Source organism: Xyrauchen texanus, chromosome 44, assembly GCF_025860055.1.
Source record: "Xyrauchen texanus isolate HMW12.3.18 chromosome 44, RBS_HiC_50CHRs, whole genome shotgun sequence".
Classification (NCBI taxonomy): Eukaryota; Metazoa; Chordata; class Actinopteri; order Cypriniformes; family Catostomidae; genus Xyrauchen; species Xyrauchen texanus.
In genome coordinates, this window is record NC_068319.1 from 10,522,434 (window position 1) to 10,536,011 (window position 13,578).

A 13,578-nucleotide genomic window follows, 5' to 3' on the forward strand; every position below is an offset into this window, starting at 1 on the left:
TTGCCTGCAGATGGCTGCATGTGAGGCTGGACACATTCAGCCTTCCGTGGCTTACTCACCACTCAAAGACACATTTGGACAGCTGTATTTTATCAGTGGTAGCCGAGGAAAAATAAACCTACTCTGAGAAGCCTAGTATGATCCCACGACCTTGCAACTCCAGCACACATGCACACACACACACACACACACACCCTGATACAAATATACATACACAGACATATACTCAAATGTATACAGGAACACACATGTGCTGGAAGTCAAACATGTCATCAACTGAATACTGCAACTTTGTTGCAATAGATGTTGTCTGATACAAACATTCGCCACTAGACGTAAACAAAAACTTACAAAGACAAGTGCTCTTTTTAAATGAGACAAGTTTACGTATCAGCATGGTCTCAGATGTTTCTCATAAAATACCTTGAGAAATAATACAAATGGAAACAAATGAGACTTGTTGTTGATAAACAGTAAAAGTAGAAGGCAATAAAATGTATGTAGATAGCACCCTGCTGAAAAGACCGGCATTGCTGGATACCAGCACATGTTGTGTTTTGGGTGCTGTTCTCCTAGCATGGGATACTGGTGTGCTGGTGTCCCCACTAGGCTTTTAACCTCCTGAGACCAGAGCATGACTGCTGTTTGCATTTTACATTTCCCTTTTTTATTCATAACTATTAGCACCTAATAAACATACAAAAAAATAAATTTTTTTTAGAGCAAATACTTTTCCTAAAAAATGTGTCCACATATGTGGACAGAGAGACTAAGTTGTCAAATTTTAAATAATACCAAGCTATAGAAAGTCAGATATTATTTGGGTCAAACTGATTATGTTTCCAAGAGTGTTGGTTAATTATGTTTTTGAGACGTTACAGACATTACAGCTGAATTTCTGTAAAGCTGCTTTGGAAAAATGTGTATTGGGAAAAGTTTTTTTTTTTACATGATTTGACTTTAATGTTGCAATGTTTTTTTCTACATTAGCAACAAAATCTCAATGTCCTCTCTTTGCACTGTCAAACAAACAAATGATTGCTAGTGCTGAGGCATTTTACCAATTTGAAAGATACATAATTAATTCTGATACAAGTAGTGGCCAACACCGTCCAATCACTCCCAATCATGTTCAAATATAATTATCCATTATAAATTCTGAATCTAAGATTGCCCCATGTCTGCAAACCACACTGAGTGGTCCAAACATCATCTGCAGCCTGAAAATGAACTTTTTATAGGAAGTTTGAACTGAATGTACTTGGCTTCATAGGAAAGCTACTGGATTGCTCCCTATTTAGTGAATAACTTAACCTCCAGTGTGCTGTCTGTCTGCACTGGTCTCAGAACAGTTCGAAATGCAACATATTTTCATCCTAACTCCATATAAATCATTATTAACTACCCATGAATCCATGACTTGTTAATGCGTCATCGTGTCATGACCTTACTTGGTGGAGCACATCATTATTAACTAACTATCAAATACACATGTACTACACTAGTATTCATCCCAGTTAAATCACTTATTGTTTAGCATCATTTGGTTTGACATGAGGTAAAAGCTGAGATGCGGACATGAAATGCGTATGGATGATGAGTGAACTGAGTGGTAGGACCGACAGTGATAGAGTGAGTATGAAGGGAAAGGAATGGAAAATCACACAGAACAGGTTGAGATCAATTATTATTAAGAATAATTCTTGGTGGCAATCATTAAAATAAAAGTTCAATTCAATTCAAAGTAAATTATGCAAAATAATCCTTTGTCATCCAGTGATATTTGTGGTGAACCTGAAGACATCAAAGTTATATATTTTTTTAATTATGACTATATTTAATCCTGCAGATTTAATTCAAGGTTTAAGTACTTCACATTCTTTCGTATAAAGCCTGTTTGATTTAGTTTATTTCCTAATGTTAATTAGTGCAATAACTATCAAACGTGTACTAACACAGTGGACTTCCACCAATTATGTGACATAATTTGAAAGCGGAGACTTTGTTGTATCAAAAAAATTCTATATTTGTGTTATTTGCTTAATTTGCTCAATGCAACTTCGATGCATTGCAACATTTTAAAGTTTTGTTAATAAATTCAGCAGGCTTACGCATCATGATTGTGAGACCTTGCGTCATACCTGTCAACACTCCCGTTTTTTCCAGGAGTCTCCCGTATTTCACACCCATCTCCCGCCCCCCTCCCGTTTTGTTATTTCTCCCGAGAAACTCCCGTAATTTGTATGGCCCAAACCTCCTTATATAAATAATCACATCAATATATTATTCCAAGGTTGTCCAGTTGCCAGATCTTGTATGAAATGAAATACTCACACAATCAACACATAATACAAATTTCAACCACTGATCTATATATATATAACTGGATTGCTCATGACATCACAACAGTGAAGCTACTGCGCCGCCATCTTGGTATTCCCTAACATTCTGTATTCCTTTGGGTCTGGATGGGAAATCATCTGTTTTGGTGAGTAATTTTTACCTATCCAGTCACATTAAAAAAAATGTTTTTAAGTCTGCATATAGTGCATCACAATGCAATCTTCCTAAATATATAATTAATTAATTATTTGGACTCTTATTTTTTCCCCCCTGCTTATTGTAATTGTGGGCGTGTTATGTTACTCTTGAATGCAACAGCATTATGTTCAGCGGCGCACATGTTACTTCAATAGAAACAAGTTTAAGAAACTGAGGTAAGATGTCAGTAAACATTTTCAAACAAATTATTTGCAGGATTTAAAGTTTTTATTCTGAATACATAATTATGTTTTGTAGCTTTTGTTTACGTTGAATGTGCATTGTGGTTATTTTCTTAGGCCCGGCGCACTTTGGGGGCGATCAGAGTGGACTGGCCATCGGGAGAATCGAGCGGGCCGCTGTGTCGGCCGCGATAAGCTAATATGAGCTGCCGCGTATGCAGAAAAGGACAGCGGAACCTTTAATGAGTGTTGTTTTGCGGTTAAATACTGCACATACCGCGATGCCCTCTGTCTGTAGGGAATAGTAAGATGGCAGCCAGAGCACTTCCGGTAGCTTCACCTACTGCTGGCATTTTAGAATTCTATGAGCAATCCAGTTATATATAGAGAGAGAGAGAGAGAGAGAGAGAGAGAGAGAGAGAGAGAGAGAGAGAGATCAGTGATTTCAACCCATTTGTGACCTCAATCTGGCAACCTACAACCCAGTTGCGCTGTTGATATCTGCGCAGGTAGTAGACGTGAGAAGTTGAATTAAGCATCACTGGTAAATTTGTGGAGAAGACTCAGATGGTGCTCCGGCAAAAAAACTAAATACACATATAAATTTAACAACAGCTGGATGGAAGAATTTCATATCTCGAAGCCATATCGACAATGCCCACGCCTTTTGCAATGTGTGTCGCACTGATTTTAATATCGGACATGGTGAGAACAATTACGTTACTCAGAACGTTAAATCACAACCACACCATTTGTATGTATTTAGTCTGCCTCTGACATCCAGCAACCCCACCCGCTCAGAGGTCTCCCGGATTTAGGTACCCAAATGTTGAAAAGTATGCCTTGCATTTCTTGAATTCAAACAGATGGAAGGCAATATCTAGGGCCTGTAAAATGAAAATGCGAAGAGAGAAATTAATAATAAAAGTGATAAAGGTAACATATTTTACATTTGCCTTTTTGAAAATTTGTATTTATTCATTAATTATTTATTTAATAGTTTTAACAGTGGTATTTGTAACAAGACCATAGTAAACAAATGGAAGCATGGATCTTCTTCACTACCATGGTTAGATGTAACATGATTTCTATAAAACAAACTATGGCATTTTTGTCATTATAAACAGTAAACCTACTTTAAACACATGTAAAAACAATAAATACAAAATATAAATATTTATAAGTTGTAACAAAAATGTATTATATTCCCTCACTCCCCTAATGTAGCCTATGACAATTTTAATAGAGCTGAATTAGTGATATGATAATATTTATTATTTATGAGATTACTTTTTCTCAGGAAATCAAATCTGAAAAGCAGGAGATTTAAGCAAACATCTCAATTTGGTTTCCATCTAGAAGAAACAACTGAGATATTACATACTGTAGACCTCACTTTTGATTTTTCTTCATTAATTAATAGCACAGTTTTATATACAAGAGGTATGACTGGATTTCAGATGGACATCATCCTCTATCTCAGGTCACAGCTCAATGACCTAAGTCTCTGACTTAAGACGTGTTTGCTGTTTGTTTGCGAGAGTGACGGTAATCTTGAATTATGGTTAAAACTGGGGCCATTTTTTCAACCTCTGTTTGACTCAAAATCTTTGAATTCCAGGCAATGGACAACCCCACCCCCGCTCCCCGCTGCAGTTTTACCGCTAACCCACATTTCACACACAACCCCACACAGAGCCTGGAATTAACAGATATTACTCAGCTGGGCCTGTAAATGAGGCATACATGGGTTTGGCATCATTGGTCCATTTGTAAACCTAATGATTTGAGTATACAGGTTTTTTTTTTCCCTCTGCATTTGCAGGAAATTTGAAATAAAAAAACAAAATTATTTGGTGTGAAAATAATAAGCTCCTTTTCATCTTTTGCTGTGTGACTTTTTTTTCAGATTATCAGCATATAGAAATAAATTAAATGAATGAGCGTATCTTGTATTAACATGACAGGCTGGGGAAAATGGGGTTTTAATCGAGGGTTCAGCAGTCTCAGAAGAATTGCAGTGGTTATGTTCCGAAATGTAGCCTACTTCATCTGTCCTTAATCCCTGGCTGTGTTTGGCAACATTGACACAACACAATCTCAACACTTACACATCTGAATCCTCTAGTTCATAGACCTGGTTTCATCTGATCCTGAAGCAAGAGCATGAGAGGAGAGAATAGGATGGAAATTATGCTATTTTCAAGTGAGAGTGTAATTTTTATGTTAAAATACTTATTTAGACATGATACATGCCTGCACCTTGCATAATTTAGATTAATCACAATAAGAAACCTAATTAAGTTTTTACATTGAAACCTCTTTGAGTCAAAAGATTAGAGTCTCTAATTTCATCCGATATGCCATTTTTAATTTTTTTGTGATTTATCGTGAAACACCATGCAACTAAACATGCCTTTGTCCTTGGTCGCCATGTTTGTAGTAACTCCTCCCCCCTTGGGTAGGACCTACCACTACGCCGCTCCGCACGATGTGCTTCCGCTCCTAACCGGTAAGACTGTGTGTCATATTCTACCCTCCTCTCAGGGCTGGGTGTGGTCTCCGCGGTGTCCTCCTCTTTGGAGGGACACCCCCCCAGCCTGGACCATATATTTGACCCCCAGCCGAACGATTTCGCTCCTTTTTCGGGGAGAACAACAGAGAGAAGGCCACGGCTGGGCCAGGCAGTCCTTATACTTCTTAGCAGTTAGCCGTTCCCCTAGGTGCTGGGGACTGCTTCATACCTGCCAATGTGTTGGGGGTAGTTATGTGACGGCTTGCTGCGCTGGCTACGAGGCACACAGAGGCCTCGCACCGCCAGTCTGCGTAACTCTTGTGGCATTTTCCATTGGGACCCCTAGTGTCAACTCATCGACACAACGTTGAGTGAGTGACAGATAGAAAAAGCGAGCAGAGTCAAGTCGACCATGCAGTGGAAAAGCCCCTTATGAGGGTATAAGGTGACCGTCTCGGTTACTGATGTAACCTCCGTTCCCTGTGGAGCCCAGACATCTCTGATCTTGAGAAAAGGCCAATGGAAATTGACTCTGCAAACACACATCAGGTATTGCACTGAGGAGCCGAGCCAAAGACCCGGCCATTTCAGCGGTTGGTTCAGTGTTGTGGCAGAAGGGACACAACGTCTCATTCCCTCCATCAGGGAAAGGAGGTTACATCAGTAACCGAGACGGTCACCTTATACCCTCATAAAGGGCTTTTCCACTGCATGGTCGACTCGACTCTGCTCGCTTTTTGAGGGTTTTCCACAGTGGATAGATCCTGGTACCTGGTACTTTTTTAGCATCACCTCGTTCGAGGTCACAAGCAAGCCGAGACGATACTAAATGTGACGTCAAAACCCAGCAGATCACTGATTGGTCAGAAAAAATAGTCACTGCCTGCTTCACTGGATTTGCGACACAGGACATCAGCCCGCTAATTTTAAAGTTAACAACAGCGATAGCAGTATCATTTGTACACAGGACGTTCCAATTGTAAAAAGAAATAGCTGTGCGCAAAAACACAGCTTGGTCAATAAACGAGGTGCAGACGTTCCTCTCGTTAGCGACGAATGAAAAAGTCTTTCAGGAAATGTCAGCTGTTGGCCGCACATTTCATTTAGTCATTTAGATTAGAAATACAATTTGTATACGTCCTCCAGAAAACACTGTGTATTATTAATACACAGAAGACACAAATTACATTTTTTATGGAAAAAAGTGGGCCAGTAGATCTCAAATACAGCCCCCTAAATGTACCCGAGGAACTTAAACAATGAAAATTTATACACTTACCCCACTGTAGCCTACATTTATCATTCAAACACACAGACACGTCAATCCACGCACTCAAAATAAATCTTATCTATCAGCACCTAATGAATGTCAAACAAAGAGACTAGCATGGTAAAGTGTCATTCAAGGACACAGAAGACGTAAAAGTGATAGAATGCGGTGGGGGTCTGTTTTTCTCCATAGACTCAAGGTTGTCGTATATATATAAATATATATATATATATATATATTTTTTTTTACATACATCACTACTTTAACAAAACAAATATCCTTATAAAACAAATCAGCAACCATAAAACACTCATTTCATACAATCATTCAGTTAAAAAACACATCTGTCAGTAGGGTGCACTATTACATTTCAATGAAACTGTATTCGGCATGTCCACTTGCACTGTTTTGACAGTGGCAGTGACCTCTTAAATACACAATAGATAAATCATTGCACATGTGCACACACAAGCGGATTTTATTCAGAAATCCCAACATGTTTAGGCATTATTTTTCATGTCCCAAATGACAGTGGCCTCTCTACTGGAGCAACAATAAAATAAAAATGAAAATCTGTTTGCTCTGTAAATACACCTCATTCCATCAGTGTTTCGGCACGACCCATTTTGATTTCATTAATCAATACTCTTAAAGGGATAGTTCAAAAATGAAAATTCTCTCATCATTCACTCACCCTCATGCCATCCCAAATGTGTATGACTTATCTTTCTTCTGCTGAACACAAACAAAGATTTACACAAGAATATTTCGGCTCTGTTGGTCCATACCACGAAAGTGAATTGTGGCCAGAATATTGAAGTTCCAAAAAAAGCATATAAAGGCAGCATAAAAGTAAACCATATGATGCATATGACAAATGGTGGTTTAATCCATGTCTCTAGAATCTATATGATAGTTGTAGGTGAGAAACAGATCAATATTTAAGACCTTTTTTCCTATGAATTCTCCTCCCTGTGGGCAGCAATATGAACAAAGAATGCAAAATCACGAAAAACAAAAGAAGACGAATGTGAAAGTGAAAGTGGAGATTTATAGTAAAAAAAAGCACTTAAATATTTATCTGTTTCTCACCCACACCTCTCATATTGCTTCAGAAGATATGAATTTAACCACTGATGTCATATCAATCACTTTTATGCTTTAATTTTATGATTTTTGGACCTTCAAAGTTCTTGCCACCATTCACTTGCATTGTATGGACCTACAGAGCCTAATTATTCTTCTACAAACCTTTGTTTGTGTTCTGCAGAAGAAAGGAAGTCATACATGTCTGGGATGGCATGAGGTGAATGGTGAAATAACTTCCATTTTTAGGTGAAAGAACCTTTTAAGAGGAACACGTTTAGGACTGTTTTTGCTTTCTTTTGCTAAGTAACAACCCCGAGGTACACCAGCTTAAAAACTTGTAACTTTTCTGTCAGTCACTACAGTACAAGGAGAATTGCCTTAAAGCCTCAAGTAATCACATGAAATTGATAATTACAATTAAAATACTCTTACAGTTATAACAAGGGTAGCTAATAGATCGCAGGATATCCCGGAACGTGGAAAAAGAAGAACAAAGAGGGTGTCCTATCATACCTTTTCTTTTCTCAGATGAGCTCTACTCCCCTTACTCATGAAGTTACAATAAATAAAACAGGCTTCTCCTTGTGCATTTTGTCCAGTTTGGACCAGCAGGTTAGTAAAGGTTCTGATCTGGGCTTCCATTCACACCCGTTCTCAGAGTAAGAGTAGACCGATATGGCAAAAACTCAAGAATCAACCAACAAGAATCTTCACAAACAAGACTCACAACAGAATACAACCAATTGCCACAAGCATGTAAAACTGCTCTTTGTGTAGAGTGGGTGTGTGTTGGGTTGATTTGGGATGGTGGGGGTGTAAAAACACTCTCTTCCCTCTCAGTGGCCCTTAAGTCCCTTTCGTCGGTCCTCTCAAAATCCCTCACCCTTCACACAATTGTTGTCTGTATCCAAAGTTCCCTCTTCTCTCAAGAGGAATGTCCAGTTTGGATTGCACCCAGCCCTACAACTCTGGGTCTGCGAGGGCACCACTGCAGCAACTCCAAAGTCATGGTCAATCACATCATCACAGGCCCTTTGTGGACTCAAGTTCTCTTGCTGTAATTGAGTCAACATGGCAGGAGTCAGCAGTTAGTCTCTGTTTGAGAATCAGTGTCACTTAAAGGATATTAGAGTCACTTAAAGTCTAACTCACCTAACCCTAAAACAATCCTTAACTTAACCCAAACTCCTAACCAACCCTACCCTTACCTTGCACTGTATGCACAGAGGGACCTGGGGACCCTAGTTGTCAGTTTAAGTACTTTTTCACCATCGGACCGAGCAGTTCTGAACACAGTGAGGAACAGTTCAAGTAGCATTTCCACTTGAGTACGGTTCGACACTGTTCACAGTCTGGATTTCACGGCACAGTTAACTAACCATGTGATTTTCCTCCATTGCGCACTTACTTAAATGTTTACATCTCACGCGGTCACTACCTGACTTATTTGTAATGTAAATTTTGATTCTGATTTTGCAACACCACAGTGGAAAAAGAAACCATAATCATGCCAGCTGGCCCGGATCGGGTTGGTTTCACATAGAAAAGCAGCTAATGCTTTTTTCTTTGTCAGTTTTGGGCCACAAGGCCTGAGGCTTTGAAGGCACCTAGCAGTTCTGGGTCCCAGGGAACTGGCCCAAAAGACCGGTTCCATAATCTAGTCGAGCATCAAATGCTTTACTGTGCATTTTCTCATGCAACTCATTTTCTCAAATAAATGTTTTCCTTAAAAATCTACCATGCACTAACCTCTAGGGAAATCATCTGCATGTAAACTTCTTTGGTGTAACATGAGAAAACTCATGTACTGGATTTAAAAGTTGAATTACAACACTTTTATCTACCTGTCTGTTCTACCTTTCTGTTGTAGAGAGCACTGATCAGAACTTGTATAGTAGCTAGACATAAGTATCCTGAATCCAATGTCCAGAAATTAAAATGATTTAAATGATCGCTAACACTGCAACTACACCAAGTCTCTCAAATCAGCTCTAAAGCTTCAATTCTTTCCATAAACTTGGTTGCCAGATTGGCTGCATCTTTAGGTTAGTGCCGCAGGGCGCTTGTGTGAGTGTGGACCGTAAATGGTAATTTCATAGTTTTCAGCTGGGGGCCAGATGGCATATTCCTTCAACCAATAAGAAAAATAAAAGGATTTTACCATGGAAATTCACCACGGGTTCTCTCTAAAACAATTATCCTTAATTAACGAAATATAAGATTAATTGGGGAGGGTTTACACACATGGCACTGTAATGACATCTAAATGACTGTACAGTATGCTTAGCTGGTGTCTGTGAGTGTGTTTATACTGTAAGTACCTCCTCACACTAGTGGTTTCTACACAGGAGGCCCTGGATGATTTTGTCTAACTTCTCAAAGACAAGAGTCAACGACTTCCTCCATGGAAGATGTAGCTGGTGTACAGGGAGATACAAACTTTAAGCAAGCACTTTTCTGAAGCGTAGGACCTTTCAAGACCCCAAAATTTTAGTGGCAACAATCTTGAGGCCAGAATGTCTAGACAATTAACTTGAGGTAAAAATAAATCTGCAAATTCTAACTATTAGAAGTACAGTATACTTATCTAAAAAACTAATTGTTGTACCATATTACAGAGATGATATGAGAGGTAATATCATTGTACTTTAATATACACTCACTCAGAACTTTATTAGGAACACTATGGTCCTAATAATGTGCTCGACATGGTCTTCTGCTATTGTAGCCCATCCACATCAATGTTTGACGTGTTTTGCATTCTGAGATGTTATTCTGTTCACTACAATTGTACGTCTGAGTTACCGCAGCTTTTCTGTCAGCTCGAACCAGTCTGGCCATTTTCCATTGACCTCTCTCATCAACAAGGTGTTTCCGTCTGCAGAACTGCCACTCACTGGATGTTTTTTGTTTTTGCCGCCATTCTGAGTAAACTCTAGAGATTGTTGTGCGTGAAAATCCCAGGAGATCAGCAGAAATACTCAAACCAACCGCCACGGTCGAAATCACTGAGATCACACTTTTGCCTCATTCTGATGGTTGATGTGCACATTAACTGAAGCTCCTGACCCGTATCTGCATGATTTTATGTATTGCACTGCTGCCACTTGATTGGCTGATTAGATAATTGCATGAATATGTAGGTGTACAATAATAAATATATAATAATAAATAAAGTCCTCAGTGAGTGTATACATGGTACGGACTGAATACCATATTCATGTATGATAGTTTAATGGCACTCCAAGATACTTAAAAAAAAATACCTTGGTACTACTATAGACAAGTTCAAAAACAATGGAAATCTAAAATATAGTATTATCTTGCTAAATGTCTAAAAAAAAAACATGGTATTATATAGGTTATTCAAATGGTACATGTTTAAGAAGCTGGGTATGGTACCATGTGCAAATCGTGTTAAAATCATGGTAAAATGTCTAAAAAGCCCCAAAATAGCAATGGCACACCTAATGAAACCATGACTGAAAAACTATGATATTTCCATGGTATCATGCCTAAAATAAATAAATGAATTGCAATAGAATATGGCCAAAAAAACATGGTATTACCAGAGTTCTTTTTGATACTTTTATATAGTATAAGCAATACAACATGACAAAAACAGCAGATCAATTAGTGGATTTAAAATAATGTCTACAAAACAGAACCACAGGCTGGAGTTGATAAATTCTTTGGTCGATCATATTATTTATTTAAGGTAGCCAACATTTTTCTAAATTTTACTGCAGATACATTTTAAATCAGCTGGTGGTTGTGTTGTTTGAGTACTGTTAATTCTATTCTATAATTAAAACCCAGCCAATGAAGTGTGGGCAGAGATCTCCTCTGTGATTCAGTGGGCTTTGTAGCAACATCAACATTTCATGAATGCTGAAAGCACTGCAGTGTATGCCTGTGCTGCAGAGTGTGTCTATGTGAATGTGTCTGTATGAGTGTATGACTGTGCATGTCTCTGCAGTTCATAGCTGAAGAAATTCCATCACTTTATGCATTCTCTCCCAGCCTCCAGCGAGTAAAAATAGCCTCACACACATATATTCACACTCTCACTCTCACTCACACTCTCACTCTCACTCTCTCTCTCTCACACACACACACACACACAGGAGCTGGAGTTGTTAACGAACAGGAAGTGGCTTCGTCGCCAGGCTGTAAATTAGGGTTCTTTTTTCTAATTGTTGCCATTACTGGGAATAGATTCGGGGAATTTCTTCTTTTTTAAGACGCAGAAGTTTCTTAAAGAGGCCCATTTGTGAATGAATGCCACCAAGCAGACATGAGTACAACAATTCACAAAATAGTTGTGCAAATTGTGCTGGCAACATAAAAGCAAACAACAATATGAATAATGCAATGATTTTTATTTTAACCAATCATTTTCATGATTTTTGATTTTATTTTGCGATTTTGCTCATTTATTTCCTTCACTTGTGACACACGAGAGTTGGTAAGTTTGATTCGTTTTAGTAAATCAGTTAAAGCAGTCAATTTTAATGAACTAATTCAAATTTTCATTCAGCAATATGTTTGCATCATCACTCAAATAAGTTCACAAGGTAACTTCCTGACCTTTTTCGTATATTATAATGTTTTAGTAAAATTCTGTGCAGGTAAATATTGCTATTTATTGTTTTATTGGTGCATAATATTAATCTAATTACATATTCTTCCATGTCAGGTTTTTGATTTTGTTTTACTAAATGAACATGCACATTTTTTACATGATTTTGACTTTATTTCACTTCTTGCGTTAAACATTTTTAATAAATATGGCTACCAAGTTATCTGGTTGAAATTATGTTTCCTCTGATTTTTTTCTTATTTTAAATATCCAGGTATTTATTGAATATTGTCAAATGACTGAAAAACTTTGAGATATTTATATATTTAAGCTACACTGCTCAACTCCAGTACCATTGCACAACCCTAATTGTATGAAAGTGTTTGTACTGTGGAAACCATGTTCCAAGAGTTGAGTGTAGCAACTGGGGCCCTCAAAAAGCACATCTGCTCTTCTTTTTCTCTATCTGTTATCCACTGCATCAAAGCTCTCTCTCTCTCTCTTTCTGTGCTCACTGTGATTCTATTCAGGGGTGTCGCCATCAGTGGCCGGACAGGCAGTAATTCCCCCTCGGCCCTGTGAGAAGGGTGGAATTCATTGGTGGGGAGTGCAGGGAGAATGCAGGGGTCATAAAATCAAAACATGTTATTAAGCTTTCTGCCATAGTGTAAAGATGATAACATGTCCCAAAACTACCCCTGGAATTCCTTTGGTTGAGAATTACAATACTGAATAAAGAGCAGAATGACCACATGAAATCAAAAATTGATTTTGTGGCTTTGTCTGTTAGATTCGATGCCATCTATACAGTAGTGTACCTCTTAATGTTGACCAAGCAAATTTTCTGCATATATATATATATATATATATATATATATATATATATATATATATATATATATATATATATATTTAAAATTCACAAAAATGGATCATATATATTTATGACTCATCTTGCACTTATGGATGAGAATGAGAATGTCCCTTTCCCTACTATCAATTATGTAAATATGTCACGACAGGAAAAAAATAATTTCAGTCTTTAATGCTGCAGACGAACATAACGCAGGGTTTATAGGCCATTTCAAGATTTTCAAAGTCAATAAAACTTATAGAGAGTCCCAACAACTCCCTCATTTTACAGAATTCCAATCAAATTGAACATTGATGGATAGCAGACTAATGATTTTACTTTGGCATGTTCAAAATGGCACTGCGTGTGTGGAGCTCTGCTGGCTGATCAAATCACAGACATTGAACAACAATACCCGGACTCTTTATTTTTATTCTTGAGAATTTTAACAAAGCAAACCTCACACGTGAACTGCCCAAATACAAACAGCACATTACATGCCCAACCAGAGACAGAAATATATTGGATCATTGCTACACAACAATA